General features: G+C 36.4%; 1 pseudogene; it reads left to right on the top strand.

Annotated features, from left to right (window-relative positions):
• Positions 1–4,348: 4,348 nt before the first annotated feature.
• LOC119807262 overlaps positions 4,349–22,528 on the top strand; it is a 30,181-nt pseudogene continuing 12,001 nt past the window's right edge.

Below are 22,528 nucleotides of genomic sequence, written 5' to 3'. Positions count from 1 at the left end.
TCATAGCATTATTTGCAATAGCCAGAACCTAGAAACAACCTAGAGCCCCTCAATGGAAGAATGGATAAAGTTTGGAATATATACACATGAGCATACTACTCAGGAGTAAAAAACAATGACATCTTGAATTTTGCAGGCAAATGATGGAAATAGAAAACACTTTCCTGAGTGAGATAACCCAGACCCAAAAAGATGAATATGGTATGTACTCACTCATAAGTGGACTCTAGCCATAAACAAAGGACATTAAGCCTATAGCTGACAAGCCTAGAGCAGCCAAACAACAAGGTGAACCCAAAGAAAAACATATATATATCCTCTTGGAAATTGGAAGCAAACAAGATTGCCGGGCAAAAGTTGGGAGCATGGAGGTGAGGGTGGGAGTGGGTTAGGAGTGGTGGAAGGGGAGACGGGGAGAGAGAAGGGAGAAAGGAAAGACTGGGAGAGCTTGGGAGAGTGGGAGGGTGGAGATGGAGTAAGGGCAGATATAGGAGCAGGGAAGAAGATATCTACATTAAGGGAGCTATTTTAGTGTTGGCAAGAGACTTGGCTCTTGAGGGGATCCCAGGTATCCACGGGAATGTCTCCAGCTAGGTACTTGGGCAGCAGAGGAGAGGGTGCTTGAACTGGCCTTGCCCCACTAACACACTGATGATTATCTCAAATATCATCATAGAATCTTCATCTGTTGAAGGATGGAGATAGAGACAGAGACCCTCTTGAAGCAATGGACTGAGTTCCCAAGGTCCAGTTGAAGAGCAGAAGGAGGGAGAAGACAAGCAAGGAAGTCAGGACTGCGAGGGGTTGGTACACTCACTGAGGCAGTGAGCCCGTACTAATGGGAGCTCACTGAATCCAGCTGGAAGGTACTGAACGATCATGTGATCAAACTTGACTCTGAATGTGGCTGACAACGGGGGCAGACTGAGAAGCCATTGATATAGGCACTGGGACTTGTTTCTACTGTACATACTGGCTTTTTGGGACCCTAGTCTATTTGGATGCATACCTTCCTAGGCCTGGATGTAGTGGGGAGGACCTTGGACTTACCACAGGGCAGTGTTCCCTGCCCTCTCTTAAGGAGGGAGGGGGAGAGAGGAGAGTGAGTGGGGCAGCAGGAGGGGAATTGGAGGAGGGGAGGAAGTGTAAATTTTTGAATGGAAAAAAATAAAAAAAGAGAACAAAACAAAACAGCAAATGATCCCATTTACCAGCAATTTCTCTGAGCTTCTCCTTCTCTTAATCACGTCATTGAAGAACATACTCTGAATAAATATTTTTCTTTCAAAAATAAGAATATATAAATTTAATAATGAATGCAGAATATACAAACCAGAAAAACAGACATAAACATTTCATCACAGTAAAGAATTGCCTTAGGTGCATCGCTACCTAGCTCATGGTACAGTGATTTCCTTAGGCCTTTCTCAAGAGTAAAGGAAAACTATCTTGAATAAGACTGATACATAGTTTGTAGTTTTGTGTTTCTGCACTCCACTGTAATAGTTTCTACACATCGGATCTAATGCTCAGAGAGGATATATCTCAGTGTGTCAGAACAAGACACTTGTTCTTTCCAAGGAGCACTGACCAGTAAGTCAATAACCATGAAATCTATTGGTCTTACCTCATAGCACACAGCCTCCTAAGTCTCCAGCATGATAAAGTAGAGTTATTCAGTATTATTATTTATATACTAATTCAGAGGTTATGGCCAGCTAGCAAGTGATCCTAAAATTCAGGACATACAAACATATACATGCTACACTTAATATTTGCTTAGTACTACTCTGTTCTTAACAAACAAAACACATCGTCTTTATAGAAATAAATTTAGGAACAACCCACCCAAAACACATAAATACACACACACACACACACACACACACACACACACAAGCACACTTAGTTGCTCCCTGTGACTCAATCAGGAAATTTTCAATTTTTGTCAAGTCAGTTTTAGGTTTTGTATTCTAGAGGTTTTCTGTCCTTAGATAAAAAGACTTCCCTATGAAGCCCCGGCTTAATTCTTTATTGCTTTACAAATTTCTAAGCTGTAACCATTTAATTTGTTTCCTTGATCTGAACAGAAGAGGGTGACCTGGGTAGTAAATATAATTATCTACATCATTAGGAAGATAAATGGCTATTCTGCAAAATACTAGGGACACAAGGTGTGTGTGTGTGTGTGTGTATGTGTGTGTGTGTTTGTGTGTGGGTGTGGGTGGGTGTGAATATGCATTGGGATGTTTGTGGACTTTTCCCCCATCTACATATTTAAATAATAGTGAGTCAGTCTAGAAAATTCAATTTCATAAAGAATTGAAAAATAAGGCTTGACATTCTTTCAAGAGACGGGTATGAATTGTGCACCGCCCATATCATCTAAGCAATTTCAGTGATGACCATTTTGGGGAAATTTTTAAAGAGAAATAGGAAGACACTGAATATCATCAGTCATGGCCATGGCAGACTAGAAAGTGGGGACTAGAATTCACTGGTGACCCAGCTGAGACCAGCTCAAGCAAACCTCATAAGAGGATTTATTAGCTTCATTCCCTTCTCTTTAGCTTTGTGTGTTTTTTAACACTTTTATTTAGTGATACACAGACAAAATATTCCTCTGTTTCTATAATACTTAGTTGCAATCAATTTACTCATCAATAAATATAAAATAGAATAATTTTTAGATGGACATTTGGGTCATCTTACACAAACATCGAGTCAATTGCTTCTTAAAGTAAATGAGTGAGACATCTATGTAGAGTTCAGGATGTCCATTACACAGGATATATTCATATGATGTTATCTTTAAAAATTACAGCAGCTAGTTTTGAATCCTAGTCATACGTCATATTAATCCTCTTATGTTAAAATCACATAATCATGAGTACTGAATGACAAAGAAAAAAATTAATGTGATGACCAGTTTAAGGTAAAGACAAGAATATCTATGTGCAGTGAGAGCCTACTTCCTACTCATTCATAAATGACAGTTTTAGTCGAGTATTCTCGTGTTGTTAAAATGGGAAATAAACAAGCATTAAAAACAGTCTGTTCTTTACGGTTCTGCTTGTAAGGCCACTAAGGCACTCTGCCCTATTATATAATTAGATACTGGAAGTACCATATCCACATGCTTCCCCTTATTGAGATCCTGCCCAGAGGGTATTCATGATGGACAGTTACCTTGAGATATTAGCCAAATAAAATCTATTCTCCCTATGTTGCTTTTGGTCAGAATATTTCATCAGAGCAACAAAAAGCAAACGAGGAAAATTTGCTTTTCCTTAAATTACAAAACCAGACATTCCCAAATGGATAAAACCCGCAGGCTTCACAAGAAGATTAAACATTATGTCCACAATTGGTCAGAGAGCACTCAATTCCATCTGTCTCATATTTAGTACTGTTGTTACTCACCAGAGAAGACTGTTTGTTTGGACATAGGTTTAAGTCAATAGAACATCTTTATTAGCTGGATGTTGACTACACCTGCTATTTGGAACCCTGGTACAGCACGAAACCTTTCTCAGAGTGAGCATGTAAGCACAAAAACCATGTGTTTGACATAGTTCACTTAAAAAGAATTGTTAGCTAGAAAAGGAACTACAGAAGCAAAAAGCAAGGTTAGTATATTTAGAGACTTTCGCAGAATGTTGAACTTTGATAAATTAGGTCCTTGGTTTTGTTTCAACAGGTTGCACTGCCTATGTGTCAAGTTTCACTTCTGAATGGCACTTCCATTAGAGAGTCAGTTGTGCTAAGGTCTGAGGTCTACTAAGTTCTGGGACCCTGCTACAGCACCACAAATGTTTGGTCATTGATTCCAATTATTCATTTTGCTTTGAAATACAGTAACTATTTTCACAATGTGTCTCTCTCAACCATATGCTTCAATAGCATTCTCATATAGTAATTACAGTGTTCTAGGCATTAAATCTGCCAGTCTCCCACAAGCCATAGTTGATAAGTGTCGCTATAATTCTTTTATATCATCTTTTTACTTTACATAATGTACCATGGGTTGTACTTAGTGGAACCATTTTTGGTAGAGTATGCCTATCACTTTCCTCTGAATTTTATTGATGACACTGAACATAAAATATTTGTTTGCAATCACTTCAATCACCGAAGTCCTACAGCTCGCAAATGGCAAATGCCAAAGTTTCCTCTTTTACCTGCATCTGACTCCAGCAAACTACAGAACACAGAAATGATGAAATATAGCATGTCACATAAACAAACACTTTTTAACTCTGCATTTCCTGAGCACATAAACATTTCTGTATCACATACAAAAGAGCAGAGACTCAGAAGGTTGGAAGCAGATTACAACAGAGGAACAATGGGAAGCACTTCATTAGAAAGGTACTGGGAGAATGGTGAGCAGATCTAAGTAATGGTAACAAATAAAGACATTTTCAAACAGCTCATGATGGGAATGCTGTGGGGAAAATAGAATGTTTTAACAAATGGTTATTGATTTTACTCAATACCTTATAAAATATTTCAGTATATAAAAGAATAAATCATTTGCTCTTATATAAACTATTATAGAAGAAGTAAAAAGGTGGTAAACTAGCTTATGTCACAAAGTTAGAAATTTTCAATATATACACTATAAAATATATATGAAAACAGGAATTCTCAATAAATCATGTACATAAAGCAATGAGAAAAAAATCATTTGATAAAATATAATTAAATCTTGTCTTTTTATACTTCCTAGCAATTTGGGATTGTGGGGGTTAGCAGAGAAGGTAGAATTAGAGAAGGGAAGAAGGGAGGGGAGCAGAGAAAAATGTATAGCTCAATAAAAACAATAAAAAAGAAAATAATAAATACCTCTTATCAATGTTCTTGAAAATTATTACTACAAATAACATTTTAAATGATTTTAAAATCATAATTCTTAAAATTTATAACATATATTCTGCATATATTAATTATTCCCTAATAAACATAAGTGTACTTACAAATACGTTATAATTGGTTGAAATAAAAAAATGCCTGTGTTTAAGACTTGGTTCTAAACTAGTGAAGCTAGTGAGACTTGCAAAGTTCACATGTTCAGGATTTTATAGAGAAACAGAAATGTGTGTGTGTGTGTGTGTGTGTATTCATGTATATACATACTATATACAAACAGATACACTATATATATATTACATATACATATACATATATTGTAGGTAGAGTTTCTCTGTGTCTCAGCAGTTGTTTCCAAATAAACAAAGACTTATTTTTATTATAATTATTATAAATGCTCAGCCAATAGCTCAGATTTGTTACTAGCTAACTTGTACATTGTAAATTAACCAATATTTCTTATCTACCCTCTGCTATGTGGTGGTACCTGCTTTCAACATGGTGTGTCATCTTGCTTCTCTCTGCTTCTATCCTCAATTCCTGAGACTCTGCCCTTCTTCACAGTGTCCTTTCAGTTTGACTCTCCCACCTCACTTCTACCTGTCCAGCTATTGGCCATCCAGTGTTTTTAATTAACCAATGAGTGCAATAGATATTTACAATGTACAAAGTTTGTTCCATATGTGTGTGTGTGTGTGTGTGTGTGTGTGTGTGTGTGTGTAAACAGAGACAATTCTTTCATTTTTGGACTGCTCAGGCCCAAATAATTGCAGAGAAAGTATATGAATTACAATATTGTCTGGCCTATTAGTTCAGGCTTCTTATTAACTACCTCTTACATCTTAAATTAACCCATTTCTATTCATCTGTTTATCACCACAAGGCTGAGTTGTACCGGTAAGGTTCTGGTGTTCACCTTTCCCCTTTTGCAGCTACATGTCATCTCCTTGACTCTGTCTACTCTCTCTATCTTTATTCTGATTTTCTGCCTGGCTTTACTCTGCTAAGACATTGGTCAAAATGGCTTCTTTATTTACCAATGGTAATAAAACCTACTCATAATTTACAGAGGAAAATTTTACATCATATGTGACATTAGAGTGGCTTACAAGTTGTGGTTCAACTGCTCCTACAACAACTGTCTCCCAATAGAAATTCCAAGAACCTAGTTCAGTTTCTAAGGCTGATGTCTCAGCTTGTATTCAGTATATGCCAGAATAGCCTACTTCTGTGAAGTAATGAACTTGCTGGTAAGAATGATGATAAGCACATAAAGAGCAAAAGCTACCTTCTTCCATGACATTTATATTGTCTATATAGTCTGTCACAAGAAAGTATAACCCAGACTTAGAGTGGGTCTTCCCACATTAGATAATCCAATAAAATAATCCCTCACAGGTATATCCAGCAGCTTGGGTTTTAGCTAATTCTAGATATAGTCAAACAGAAACAAAGAATAAACTTCACAGTAGCCTTACCAAAGGACTTAAGTGTTGATGAGTTTATATCTGAATGGAATGTTATGAGATTGTGCCTAGTGGGAGAAGACGGGCACTGTGGGTATGATTGTGAGGATATATATTGTCTGGTCCAGCAATTTTGTTCCTTTTCTTTCCTTCTTGGTCCTATGCAGTAAGCAGTTTCCTGTCCTATATGTTCTTGTTGTATTCTTCTGCATTACCATAGACCCATTACAATGGAACCATTTAGGTATGGAGCAAGACCTCAGAATAATGAGGCTAAATACATCTTTCTTCATAGAAACTGTTTCTCCCAAATATTTGTTTCAAAAGTGAAAAGGGACTAATAATTACATATGTAATTTATGCCATTATTCCTCCCTTAAAGTATGCTTCCATGCTTCTAAGTCTCACATCTACTTATGGGATCCAAGAATTTGTATCTTCATAGCTGATGTAGCAATAAGAAACCTGAGCCTATAATGTGCTGTGTCTATTCCTTTAGGTGAGCTAAATCACACATGGGATGAACTGGAGTCAGATGCAGATGAAAGAAGAACATCAGAATTTGCCATTTATGAGCTATATGAGCTCACAAGTGAATGCATACTTTGGTATTTTCTGTTCAGTAATATTTACAAGCATATATTTTAAATTATGTCTACCTTATTTTCTGTATATGAATTTGGCCACCACTGCCCTGCTGGTGCTTTTCAGGAATAGTTATTTTTAACATATATTTGGTTCTAGGAATATCATATATGAAGAATTTTCTCTTTCAAGTTAACAAATTAAACAGCAAAAATTGACATCATGATCTTTAATTATCCACAGGACATATTGCCATATGGTAATATTTGGTGTGAAAAACACCTTGTTAAAATTTGTTGTGTTAATAGAATAATGAGATTATACTAATTAACTTAATGCATAAGGGAATAGTTTATGAAAGAAGTTAAAAATCTCACATCAAACAATATAATAGTGAAAGATGAAGAGGAGAAAAGACATGTGCTGTTTCATTTCTGATTTGCTGTCTGCTAGCCTACTCTACATACTAAGGAAAATAATCCAGTGTGCAAACTTGAAAACAGTTATTTGAAAGGGAAATCATGAGAGTTATATAAAAAGTATTAAACAGTTTAAAATGTTCATTTAATTGTCTTGGTGATTCAAATATGTTGGCAAAATTCTATGAGCTAGAGAGTTTATAAATAACAAAATTCTATTCTCACAACACTAAATGGTAGTAAGTCTAAGCGTAAATTTCCATCAATTCATATCTTCACTTTCTTATGCACAGAGAGTATTTGCACTATGAAATTACATGGTGGGAAATATCAAGGAGAATGGGCCTCAGGAGGCTGTTTATACATCACCATCCTGTCTGTCACACTCCAGGAAATAAACACTACCCCAAATGCATTAATATCTATTTGTGAATTTGGGGTGATATCAATTAGTATGTGAAAAACTGGGTGTATAGATGTGCATACGTATACATGCATTTACAAAACAAGTGTATAGAATGAATATAAATGTTATTAAAATTAATTTCCATACATAGTAATCACAAATTCAGGATGTCTTGTGATAAAGTTGATAATAGAAACTTAAGACAATTTTAGAAAAGCCAAAAATATTTTAAACTTTAATATAGGAATACAAAAAATGAATATAAGACATAGTATAATAGTAGAAGAATCACTATAATAATTTTAAAATGTGTTCAAAATATTGAACTCTTGGCAATAAATTTTTAGCTATAACAATATATAAAAGCAGTACATTTGTCTTGGTGTACTGAGAGAACATAATTTTTACATCATTTACATAAGTCTGACTCCACCCCCAAACCTCCTATACCTAGAGGAACACTGAAACACAGCTTGCTGCTACACAGAGAACAAAGAGATTCGTGACCACTCACTCTCTAGGCCCTCCTTACTAGGGCAAAACCACAGGCCCTTCCCCCACCTGTCCCAGCTTCTGTGGTCAGATAGCAGGAAGTTTACTGCAGGTAGGCTGTTCCAACACCTCCACCCCATCAATGAGACCCTGCAAACTAAAAGTCCCACTGTGCCCCCAAACCGTCCCATCCCCCACAACCTCAGAGGAAGTCTGAAAGACAGGCTGCAAATACATAAAGAGGACCAAGAAGTGAGTGAGCACCCACCTGGAGGGGCACCTCATTCTCTAGACCAGGATAAAACCTTGGGCACTTTGTCTACCTGCTACAGCTTCTCTAGCCAGCTAGCAGGCAAGCTTCCTGCAGGTAGGCTGCTCCAAAACCCCCACCCCATCAATCGGATCCTGCAAGCTATAAGTCTTACTCTGCCCCCAAACCACCCTACCCCCAACCCCTGTGACCTCAGAGGAACCCTGAAGCAGAAGTTCTGACTACAAAGAGAGGACCAAGAGAGGAACTCTGAGGCACAGGCAGTGACTGCACAGAGTGGACAAAAAGAGACAACCAAGAAAGCAGACCAAGAGATGGGGAAAGAGAGACCGCAGTGGCTCCCTGAGACACAGACAGCAACAACACAGAGCAGACCAAGTACAGTTCCCAAAGACATAGACAGCCACTGAAGGGATTGGACCCAAGAGGCAAAGACACACCAGACACAAATTGGAGGAAGAGATGGCTAGGTGCAAATGCAACAATTCATTCAATAACCTGAAAAGCAAAATGGTAACACCAAAACCTAATGATCACACTACAGAAAGACTTGACCATCTTAACCCAGAAGAAGCAGAAAGAAATGATTTTAAATGTAACTGTATGAGGATGATGGAGACCTTTAAGGAGGAAGTAAAAATTTCCCTTAAAGAAACGAAGGAAAAGACAAACAAAAACTTAGAAGAAACTAATAAATCTCTCAAAGAAAACCAAGAAAAAACAAAAAATAAAACAGGTAAAGCAAACAGTTCAAATACTTCAAGACTTGGAAACTAAAATAGAGGCAGTAAAGAAAACAGAATCCAAGGGAATTCTGGATATGGAAAATCTGGGTAAAGGAACAGGGAACTACAGAAGCAAGCATAATCAACAAAATACAAGAGATGAACGAGAGAATCTCAGGTGTTGAAGATACTATAGAGGAAATAGATTCATTGGTGAAAGAAAACATTAAGCCCAACAAATTCTTAACACAAAACATCCAGAAATTCTGGTCTACCATGAAAAGACCAAACCTAAGATAATAGGGATGGAAGAAGGAGAAGAACTACAGCTCAAAGGCAAAGAAAATATTTTCAACAAAATCATAGAGGGAAAACTTCCCCAATCTAAAGAAAGATATCCCTTTAAAGGTAAAAGACACTTACAGAACCCCAAATACAATGAATCAAAAAAGTCCCCTAATCATATAATCAAAACACAAAACATAAAGAATAAAAAAAGAATATTAAGAGCTGCAAAGGAAAATGGTCAGGTAGAATATATTGGCAGATCTATCAGAATTACACCTGACTTGTCAGTGAAAACAATGAAAGCCAGAAGGTCCTGCACAGATGTACTGCAGACTCTAAAAGATGTAAGCACAGAATATTATACCCAGAAAAGCTCTCAATCACCATTGACGGAGAAAACAATATATTTTGTGACAAAACCAGATTTAAACAATACCTCTCCACAAATCTAGGCCTACAGAAAGTACTAGAAGTAAATCTCCAACCTAAGGAAGCTAATTGCACCCACAATAACACAGGCAACAGACAACCATACACCAGCAAAGCCCAAAGAAGGAAAACACAGAAACACCACACCAAAAAACAACAGGAATTAATAATCACTGGTCATTAATATCTCTTAATATCAATGGACTCAATTCACCTATAAAAAGGCACATGCTAAGAGAATATGTACGAAAGCAGGATCCAGCCTTCTGCTGTATACAAGAAACACATCTCAACCTCAAAGACAGAAATTACCACAGAGTAAAAGTTTGGAAAAAGATTTTCCCATCAACCATAAGCATGTCATTCTTTATCCTGCAGGATAGAGGAAAAATTTTTCTTAATTTGTTCAAATACACTACACTATCTTTCCATCATCTTTCTCTGTCTGGAAGGCATTTCCTTGTTTGCTCCTTATTCTTGGCATATAATGTAAGTACAAGTGCTTCTGCATGCGGTCACCCCAGGTGACTGCTCACTCATGATCTTGTTGACATTCTTCATCTTCCCATTGCTTCTCATATTAGAGTATGGGTTTGTTAGCCCCTGTACTTCAGTTACAACCTATTCAGTTTAGATTCTGAGAACAATGTATGTGAGTGTTTCAATTTTTGCATGCTTGAGTGTGCATGCATATGTGATTGCATGTGTGCATGCATGTGTGTATATACATGCAGAGGCCTGATGTCAATGTTGGGAAACATCCTCAATTGTTCTTCCACTTTATTCATTGAGGCAGGAACACTTAATCAAACCCAGAACTCCAATATGCTTGCCAGATTGTTCTGGGAATCCTCACTTTTCAGCCTTGTGAGGTTGGAAATGCAGGTGACTGCCTTACCCATCTAGTGTTTACATGGGCTCTGGGAATATAAGCTCTGGTCCTGTTTCCATGGCAGAAGTTTTTTTTTTTTTTTTTTATTAAAACTTTCCATCTCCTCCCCTCCTCCTCCCTCTCCCTCGCCTCCCTTCCACCCATACCCCCACTCCCTCCCTCTCCAAGCCAAAGAGCCATCAGGGTTTCCTTCACTATGTTAAGTACAAGGTCCTCCCAACTCCCCCTAAGTCCAGGAAGGTGAGCAACCAAACTGACAAGGCTCACAGTGAGCCCGTCCATGCTGTAGAGATCAAGCTCATTGCCGTTGTCCTTGGTTTCTCAGTTCTCCTCCACCGTCAGCCACATTCAGAGAGTCCGGTTTGGTCGCCTGTTCCATAAGTCCCATTCCAACTGGACTTGGTGGTCTCCCGTTAGATCTGTCCCACCGTCTCAATGGGTAAACACACCCCTCACGGTCCTGACTTCCTTGCTCATGATCTCCCTCCTTTGGATGGGGGGATGGGGAGAGAAAAGTGTGAAGTGGAGGATGGGAAGAGCTTGGGCGAATAGGATGGTTGTGATATAGGAAGGGGTGGATGTGGGAACAAGGAATTACATATCTTAATTAAGGGAGCCATTCTAGGGTTGGCAGAGACTTGACTCTAGAGGGGTTCCCAGGTGTCTAGGAAGACGCCCCCAGCTAGTTCCTTGGGCAGCTGAGGAGAGGGTGCTAGAAATGTCCAGATCCTATTGCCATACTCATGAATATCTTGCATATCACCATAGAGCCTTCACCTGGCGTTGGATGGAGAAAATGACAGAGCCCAACATAGGAGCACTGAACTGAGCTCCCAAGGTCCTGATGAGGAGCAAAAGGAGGGAGTCCATGGCAGAAGTTTTAACTGTGAACCATCTTCCCAGCACAGAGTAGACTTTGCTTTCCTTTCCTTTCTTTTTCTTTTCTTTTTCTTTCCTTTTTTAACTTAAAGAATGAGAAAGTTTATCATACCACAAACAGCACTCATGGTGGTAAATCATGAGCTGTGAACCCTCTGTGAAAGAAAATATAGGTTTGGAATCTCAGAGTGTACATTCTACAGATTCCATGATGGCTGGCCTTTGAGGAAATTTATAAGGTCCCTTAGATTAGTCATCTGTCTTTTGTGTGGCCGGACTCCTCACTACAGTAGGCAAGATCCAAAAGAGGGATGGAGTGGGCTGACTTGCCATGTGTCCTTCTGCATCCCTTCCTTTGAGTAGCTGGTACTTGTTAAATGATTTAAGCAGAGCCTCAGTCGAGTCAGGCATTTCCTGTGTAGTGTAGAGGTTGCATTGCATAGGACAGGGGCTAGAATGTGAGCTAGCAGGAAGGAAGCTGGAAAATAAAATTTGGATTACCCTCAGATAATGGGAACCAGGTTTCATTTTAGGAAATTGTGTGAGCATGCCTGTGTTTATGAAAAGATACGATGTGGTGATTCTTCCTTTTGAAAGAGCACTGCAGTAGGTGTAGCTATGCAGGAAAAAAAGAAGATGGTTGAGATGAAAAAAAAAAAAAAACATGTAAGATAATATTGTAATTGCCTAGGAAGAGATGCAGGGACAGAATCTGGCAAGTCAACTCTAAAAGACATTCCCCATTAAAACTAGAACTAAGTGGTGTTTGGATTTGTGGGGGAAGAGAGAAAATGAGGAAGTATCTACAATGGAGGGTGAAAGTCTCATTAGGAAGGAGGAGAAAGTTCATAAAGTAGCAATGTGAAAGTACACTGGATTGATGATGAACAGCAAGTAAGAAGCTGATGCTTTCACGTGGAGGTTGGGGGAGTGAAGAGTGATGGTCTCCCCACTCTGTTCAAGCTGGAATCTGTCATGCTGTTGTCAATCATTATGAGATTGCTTTAAAATAAGTAAACCTTATAGTTGTTCAAAGTATGAAGAAATCACTAGAATAATGCATTCTAAAAATAATCTTTAGTAAATTTTTGATTTGTAAGTTTGTTGGACTGAAACACAAAGAGATTAGGTGATCTATGCAAAACTGTAATCGGCAGTGTGCTGGAAGTTTAGAATTCTAGTTAACTTGGAGCTGTGTCTGTTGTTCCATAATGTCTTCCCCTGGATTTTAATGAGTCCTTTAAAAAGAACTTTCTGTGTCCAGTGCCAAACAAACTGTAAATAAGTACAACTGCATTAAACTGTATAGTCTTAAAAAAAGATTTTTCCATCAAATGGACCAAAGAAACAAGCAGGTGTAGCTATCCTAATATCTAACAAAATAGACTTCAAACTAAAATCAATCAGAAGAGATAGAGAAGGACACTTTTTACTCATAACAGGAATGATCCATCAGTATGAAGTCTCAATCCTGAACATTTATGCCCCAAATAAAAGAGCACCAAATATGTTAAAAAAAAATACTAAAGCTTCAATCACACATCAAATCCCACACACTAATATTAGGAGACTTCAACACCCCAATCTCCCCAATGGACAGGTAAACCAGACAGAAACCTAACAGAGAAATAAGAGAAATACAGACATCATGACTTCGGACATCATGACTCAAATGGAATTAGCAGACATCTACTGAACATTCCATTCAAACACAATAGAATATAGTGTCTTCTCAGTACCTCATGGAACCTTCTCTAAGATTAACCACATATTCGATAACAAAGCAAACCTCAATACATACAATAAAAAAATGGATTAACTACCAGCATCTATCAGATCATCATGATTTAAAGTTAGAATTTAACAACAACACTAATTGCAGAAAGACTAGAAACTCAAGGAAATTGAACAGTGCTCAACTGAGCCAGCTCTGGGTCAAGGAAGAAATAAAGAAAATAAAGACTTCCTAGAATTCAATGAGAATGAAGGCACAATGTACCCAAACCTATGGGAAACTATGAGGAAAGTTTATAGCACCAAGTAGAATTTTTTTTAAAAAAAAGTGGAGAAATCTCACATTAGTGACTTAACAGCACACCTGAATATAGAGAAGCAGACTCATCCAGATGGAGTAGATGACAGGAAATAATCAAATTGTGTTTTGAAATCAATGAAATAGAAACAAAGAAAACAATACAATGAATAAATGAAACAAAGAGCTGGTTGTTTGAGAAAATCTACAAGATAAACAAACCATTATCCAAAATAATCAAAAGGCAGAAATGAAAAGGGAGAGACTACAATATCTTATCAATTCAGGTGTTCAAAATGAGTGATTATGGCAAAAAGGATATTTGGAGTACAGTAAAAAAAATACGTTGTTTATTGGAGTATAAATTTCACATTATTTTGCTAAGAAGAAGCTGAATTTATGTTACTGTTAAGATGCAGACAGTACTAGAAACCATTCAAATTTCAACTAGGCCATCCATATGGGCCACTCTGCATCCCAGGTAGCTAAAAATGCATCTCACACGTTTCCATGTAGCGAAGTCCGTCCTTCCACAGTTTCTCTTCATGGTACCATGGTTGTTATGCTTCATATCCAGTCTCTTTCAATACTAATTCACGTTCAGTCTCTTTTAAACTGCTAAGTGATATGTGGTGATTCTAAAATGATCATTTTAATAAACTGTTTAATTTTCAAAAAATCTTATTTCCTGATCAGAAACACATTTTGATTATTGTCTGTTTTTTTTTTTTACTTAACACACCCAAAATAAAATTTGTTTCTAATGTCTATTTTACTTAACCATACCCTGGTCTCATGGAAAACTGACAAAATATATCTTCTAGACTAATTTGAACTTCACATTAGGAATGGGAATGGAATTTTCTCATAAAGATTAGTACTTATGGGAATAAAAATGACATCCAGTGCTTTCTTATCATAAGATGTGAAGCTAGCACACTAAATAAATAGACATGTGTGTACAAATATGAAACCAATTAGCCTCTTATACTTAGTTCAATATTATTAAGGCATCCTAACTCAAGCTAAAAGAACATACACTATTCCAGTTTGGATAATCTTTTTTAACAGCAGTTAATTAATTAACAATTAATTAATCTAGGGTCATGTTTGTTAGTCAGAATATTAGTCAGAGGATAACTTTGTAATAGTCTTTTCTTTCCAGGATGTGAATTGCTGGGCTCAAGCTCATGTCATTACCTGTACCGACTTAACCCTATCTTGTTGGACACACCTTAATTTTTATTGGTATTGTACCAGATATTTTAAATGTACCTAACAAAATTGAATGACATTATACTAATACTTTGTAACAAAATTACATTAACATTTAACATTTTTACATGGAACAAAAATAGTTGCATTCCTAATGAGATGAGTTCACTGGATACTCTTGCACTGTGGTTTAGTTTTCTGATTTTAATCTGTACTTTATCATATAGCATGATACAAGCTAGAAATTGATGTCTGTGACCTTATCGATCCTTTAAAGAGTTACAATGCAGAGCCAGTTGGAGTGTCATAATGAAGTTATGGACCAATGAATATCTACAGAATACATTTGATTTAGCAAATAAACATTAAAGGAAATGGAGATCATGGGAGTTAGTAAAACAACTATTCATTAATAAAAATAACCAAGTAACTGTTTAATAGAGTGAACTCATTTTTATTCCCTATTCTGTAATTATTGTTACATATATTGAAGAAATTATATTTCATATCTTTATTTGCTAAATAATATAAAATTTTAAAATTAATTTTGTACATAGGGGAAATAATGACATTAAACATAGTGGAAATCATTCATACCAAAACATGATGGTTATAATGCATTAGAACAGCTTGTTTTTATAGAGAACATGTAGGCTCATTGTATTGAATAAAAGTCAAGCACAGAATATTTAGAGGTAGATATGTTTATAGGTAAGAGCATCTGGGTATGTTATCTTCAGCAGTAGGGACTTACCTTCCACCTTTGATGTAGAAAGTGTGACAACATTAGCCTATAATATTTGGGAAGTCTCTTGGACAGCCCTGATAAACAACTCAAAAGGGCTTTTCATGCCTCATGTTGGGGTTTTTGTTAGATGGTGTTTGGCACTTAGAGGCAACACTTTCACCCAAGATGGAAAATTTTTACTTAAAGTGTATATGTATATTTATATACAGACTTCTGTATATTGTAGTTTTTGAACATAGATAATTAATAATATGATTTCTTATATATTTTTCGGACATCCTTATCATTATTTTACTCTCCTTTCTCATTATTTTATATTTATCTTCCTCAAATTTTTGAATTAGAGTCCCTTTTTCTATTTCTCTGATTAAATCACTTGTTCCCTGCTATTGTTACCTTTATTTCTCTCCAACGTCCAACCCTAGCAATGATTCCTTTTTATTTTACTAGTTTCTAAAGTTACTCCAGGATGTGCAGATTTGGAGCCTAGGATGAGAGAGGATATGTGATGTTTGTATTATTGGATCTCAGTTACCTCACTCAATAAGACCTTTTCTCGTTTCATCTACTTACTTGAAAAGTTCATGGCCTCATTTTCTTCACAGCTCAATAGTGTTCCATAGTATGTTTCTTATTCATTTATCAGTTGGTCAGTTGAAGGATATCTAGTTTTTTTGTTTTTTGTTTTTTGGGTTTTTTTTTTTTTGGTGGGGAGAAGAATTGTTCTGTTTGTCATTTCTTATCTATTTTTGAGCAGAGTAGCAATGAACCTGGCTAACAAATAATAGATATATGCATTGTCCTTTAGAAATGTCAGAAGATGCACCCATAAAGTTTTACCAACATGGCTGCTAAAAAATGAGTTTAAAAAGGACAACAGCAATAGACATGTCAAATGTATGGGTAAAAGCCCCAAAGGCTTCAATTCTACACAATGAACTACAGACAGTTAAGGAATACTGAAAGTAAGATAAATAATTTTCCTCAAAGAAGAGGAAAACTCCAATTTGATACTTAGCATCAAATGATCAGTCCTGGAAGCATACATACAAGTTAAATCTTCCTTTTTATTCAAATAGAAAAGGGGCAGTGATGTGGGAGTCTCCCCTGTGTGTTGTGATTACCATTAATGAATAAAGAAACCGCTTTTGACTTATAGCAAGACAGAACTCAGGTAGACAGGGAAAAGTAGGCTGAATGCTGGGAGAAAGAAGGGCAGAGTCAGAGAGATGCCATAGAGCCACTGCCAGAGTCAGACATGCCAAAATATTGTCAGTAAGCCACTACCATATGGTGATACACAGATTAATAGAGATGGGTTAAATTAAAAAGTAAGAGCTAGCCAATAAGAACTTACAGTCAATAAGCCAAGTAGTGATTTAGTTAATACAGTTTCTGTTTGATTATTTCAGGTCTAAGCTAGCTGGGCAGCTAGGAATGAACAAGTGCCCCTACCATCCAACAAATTGGCACCAATCTGGAAAACTAAAATCCACTTAAAAACCTAAGAGAACTTAATTCTATACATAAAAATACAGATTTAAAAGAGTTTCGTGCTGTTTGCTGGTGGTATGCCACAGCTCCTTTAAGAGAGGTCTTACTGATTCAGTGGTAGCAGCCTTGTGGTTTCAAAACAGCAGCTGCCTAGTCATGCAACTTAAGTTTTAAGAGGCACTTAGTAGCTTGCTCCTGGATTGTAAAGAATTAGAGATGTGCAATAAAGACAAATCCAAATGAGTCATAGGGTTGGATAAATGTACACAGGCTTTGAAGAGAGAAGAAAAAGAGTATAGAGAGTCATAAAATAAAGTTTATGCTTAAAAAAAACAAAACAGAGTCTGTAAAGAGAAAGAGTAAAGAGAGTCATAGATTAAAGGAGTAAAGATAATAAACTAAATATTAAAAGTAATAGAGTAAAAGTAAGTCACATAAAGATGGAAAATTCACAGAGAGTCTAGATTATATTATTGTGTTATCTTTGAATTTTTTGGCTGTGAATTTGCTAAGTACAGAGAGACATTTTATTATATGGACTGGTAAGCTAAACCAACATGTATATCATAGAGGTATTTTGATTTCAAAATATGCATCTAAGGAAATGATGCCTTGGAAAATATGTTCTTCTTTTGCTTCCACAGAGGATGAAAAACTATGGATTGCTTCCAGACTAATATGGTTTGATAGACCAAAACCTCCTGAAAGGTCACCCCTCAAAAATTACTTTGCTCAATAAACAGCAGGAAGAAATTTGGACAGAACTACACCCATATTCTCAAATATTGTTTATAAATGTTTATTTACATTTAAAGGGGGATATGATATATATATATATGTGTGTGTGTGTATATATATATGTATATATATATATTTGCATTGGTATGGATCTTGGTTTATTGATGCAAATTTAAGGTTAATTTTGTTATGTGTATATTTCTGCTCTTGATTAAGGTATTGTGTTTGTGCAGTTCATTTAAACCTGCACTGTATAATTAAGAAATATAAGTTAATAGATGCTCATCTATAATATTCAAGCTTGTCGTCATGACAGTTAGATATTCTAGATGTATAGAGATATATTTCAGTTAGATTGGTATTCTACAAATCTTTCAGAGACCTTCAGAATATGGCATTTAAAATGTGTTAATAATTTAGGACTTTTCATGACTGTGAGGCACATCTGCTCCTGGCAGCACTAATATACTTCAAGAAGAAGAGGGGCATTGAAAAGGCTCCTTATGGAGTTTGTTAGAAAAACTGGACATGCAAGATCCACAGAGAAATGACTGCTGAACTTGCCTAAAGGTGAGACGATTCTTCAGGGTTCCTGCTTCATTCTTTAGAAAGTGCTCAATATCTTGCCTACTTGAATGAGCAATAACTTAGAACAGGCTAACCTTAGGCTTTTAGAAGTTTGGCATATTCCTGAAAATCAAGACAATGATACACCTCTTCAAAACTGTGTATTTGCTAAAGAGTCAAATGAGACTCAATCCCTCTATTCTGAGCTGGCAGCTCTGATGCTGAAAGAGTAAAAGATAGAGAAGTGTGTTGTCCTCTCCAGGACACAGAAAGTGAACTCCAATTCCAGTCTAGAAATCTCTGATAATATAAGGAAGAGTTGAGAAATTAAAAAAAAAATATTTCTTACCATAATTTAAAAATAAAGCTAAAATGAGGGTTTAATAAAACAAAATAAAGACAATGTACAACCTTTGAAAAAAGTAAAGCAAGAAAAAATAATCACATGTTGAGAATAAAAAATCTAATACCCAGAATTGTCATGCTATTTTATTTAAATATCTACTTTTTAATAAGATAGCTCCCTGGCACACATACACAGAGAGAGAGAGAGAAATAAAATAGAGACAGAAAACTATTCCATCTCTAGTCCCATAGAAGAAAAAGATAATATGATCCACACAGAAAGTACAAAGGTTTGCCTAGTCAGATTTAAATCAATTCATATAAATATACAAAAAGAGTAAAAAAGAAATTATGTCTAGGAATTAAAGATATAAGAAAAGTGTTCTGCAAATAGAGTATTCATCAAACATGGAACTAATTTTAAATATCAACAGAAAAATATTATAAATGCATAATTGTAGTACACAGGAAAATTAACCAAGAAAAAAAATGACTTTTAATATATGGTAAAAGGAAGAAAATGAACTTGAATACTTTAGAAAGTACCACTTTAGTACAGCATAAGTAATAAGAAAAGAATAACCAATCAAACATTTGAAATATACTAAAAAATTGTAGCCAAAATGAAATCATGAGTGAATACAAAGGATTTGCATTTATTGACAAAATGACTCATAGACATTAGACAGGCCAAATGAAATTTTCTGATAAATGGATGGAGTGAAGAAAAAAAAAAAGGCAACAGACTGATTTCTGTGAGATCTTATCAAATGTGTTCAGTATACCCATAACTCTAGATAGCAGTAAGATAAAAAAAATGGAATACTTACAGTTTTTTTTTAATGATAACAGGGACCAGTAAAATTTAATGCAAATCATTCCGGTCATTCAAAGAGATCACTAAACTCCAGAGAGAGAAATCTGATAGACTGTTGCCCAGTCCCATAAGAATAATGAAGCTAATACAAAATAGCACAGCAAATATTGCCTTTGTGGGAAGAAGATAGTTCATTACATATGGAGCAAGCCCCTAAAGATTAACAGCCAACAATTAATCAGAAAGCAGAGACAGAATAACTGTGAAGTGATGGTTTTCCAGAAAATAAAGCTCAACACAGAACCGGTCTCCACCAGTAACCTTCTTTAAAACTGAAGGGGAAATAAGATATTCCTAGATGTACAAAACTCAGAAAAAAATCATGAATAAATCATCCCTATATAATATATATGATATATATTTCCCCCCAAAGAAACCACTTGGGTTAGAGAGATGCCTCAATAAGTTGCCATATAAAACTAAGCACACGAGTTCAGATATTCAGAACCCATGTACAGCCAGAATCTGTAAAGTACGTCTGTAGTTCCAGCACTCCTACAGAATGGTGGGGATGGGGAAGAGAAGGAGTATCCTCAGAAACACATTGGCCAATTAGGCTGCAAAGAATAAGAGATTTTACTTTAAACATGAAGGCCTGTGACAACTGACACCTTTGATTTTCTTTTGTCCTCTCTTAGTATGGCTGCCAAATTAGTATCTGTAAGTAAGATAGATACATATCACACACACACACACACACACACACACACACTCACACACACATACACACAAACACATGCACTCACAATTTGATATTCACATACCACATTCACATAGACATATATGACCACCAAATATTAACAGATTGAATACTTGTAGATATAAAGCACATGCTTAATATTAAAATTCATTTTTCTCTTTCTGGTTATGTTTTGTTTTGTAAATTCTTATGACTGACTATTGCCTGTTAACATTCTACAAAAGAAATTTTTGTAGATAGATGTATTTTTGCAAAATCTACAACTGTTGTCTGCTGACATTCCAGAATTACAGCTTCTAAAAAGAGAACAAATAGTATCTTTGAGATGATAGGACTTTACCCATAAGTCAAGCAGAATTGACTCAGACATATTTGACCTAAGAATCATCCCTTCTGTACCATTGCTTGCTTAAAATTGTGTCTAAATTGTTTATTGCCACTAACTTCTTGACTTTTGTTACTTAACCCCTCAGAGATGTGGATCAAACCTAATCACTTAGGACAAATGTGATTCCAGCTATGAGAAGCACTATGGAATAAAGTATGTAATGGTTAATTAGTAATATCCTGAGATAATATTGTTTAGATATATTATAATGAAGTCATGCTGGGCATGGTAGCTCTTGCCTCTGTTCACAATAAAACAAAAAAGTTAACAAATAAACAGCATCAAAAGCAGCACTAACCTTAAATGGACTATTGTAGGCTTTCTATTGCTATGAAGATATACTATGAGAATATAAAGCTTATAAAGAAAAATTGTTTATTTGGGGTGGTTCTCATTTTCAGAGTATTAGTCCATTATCATCATGGTGTGACATGGTGGCGTGCAGGCAGACATGGTGCTGGAAAAGTCATCAAGTGTTCTACGTCTTGATTTACAGAAAACAGGAAGTGGTCTGAGACACTGGGCATGGATTGAGTATATATGAGACCTCAAAGCCCACCTCCACAATGACACACTTCCTCCAACAAGAGCATACCTCCTCTAACAAGGCCACAACTCTAATAATTCCACTCCCTTTGTAGGTCACTCCTTTCAAATCACCACAGGGACTAAAAGAGTTTATCCTGACTCAATTTGAGTGACTGTGACCTGGGAACACAGAATTAGATTGCCCTAATTCCCATGTTCCAATATAGAAGTAGTTTTTCAGTTTTACAGAACAAAGAAGTTATAAATCTAGGCAAGTCCAAAGAACATTGGTGGATACATTAGAGAGGCAGTTAACAAAGACATGGGAGAAGCTTTTCTATAGGCTCAAGATGCTATCTCATGATGTTCTTTGCTTTGAGATAGTAGGAGATACAGTCAGATAAATTAATATATTTTAAAATGATTTTAATCTATTATTCTTGGAATATTAGTGGAAAGAGAATAACTATTTTGTAGCCACTAACAGTAGCCCAAGATAAGACAATTAGCTTCTGGGCCTGCAACATTTCAATCCTTCCACAGCACTGTAGTTCTATTCAGCTGGGAGTTTTCATTCACCAATGTAAATGGTCTCCTAGACAGAATCAATATATTCTAGAGACGGCAGTCTTCATCTCCTTGAAATGGACTCCAAGAATTTCCCTAGAAATTGCCTGCAGAAGGAAGAGAAATTTGAAGTCTATGAAAACAGTCAGAAAAAGAACTTTCAGCCAGAGAAGAAAGCCCTACCCTGAAGAAAGGTTTACAACTGACACATGGCCTTGCAAGGAGACCTAGAGCTGAGACAATGAGTGGGACCACACCCTGTCAGCCTGCTAAATTGTGAAATCTTTCTCCTTCTGTTTGAACCTTTCCCACATTTCAAATGTGTAGAACTAAAAATGAACAATTCTCCCATACTGCTTTCACTGTTACAGAAATAATTTACCTTCCTGGACCTGGGGGGAGTTGGGAGGACCTTGGACTTAGCATAGAGTGGGGAACCCTGATGGCTCCTTGGCCTTGAGAGGGAGGGAGGGGAGGTATGGGTGGAGGGAAGGGGAGGGAAGGGGGAGAAGGAGGGGCGGGAAGGGGGAGGAGGAGCGGAGGGAGGGGGAGGAGGAGGGAAGGAGATGGAAATTTTTAAATATAAAAAAAAATAATAAACCATG

This window comes from Arvicola amphibius, chromosome 2, assembly GCF_903992535.2.
Source record: "Arvicola amphibius chromosome 2, mArvAmp1.2, whole genome shotgun sequence".
In the NCBI taxonomy this organism is placed as follows: Eukaryota; Metazoa; Chordata; class Mammalia; order Rodentia; family Cricetidae; genus Arvicola; species Arvicola amphibius.
This window is presented reverse-complemented; position numbering and strand designations above follow the sequence as displayed.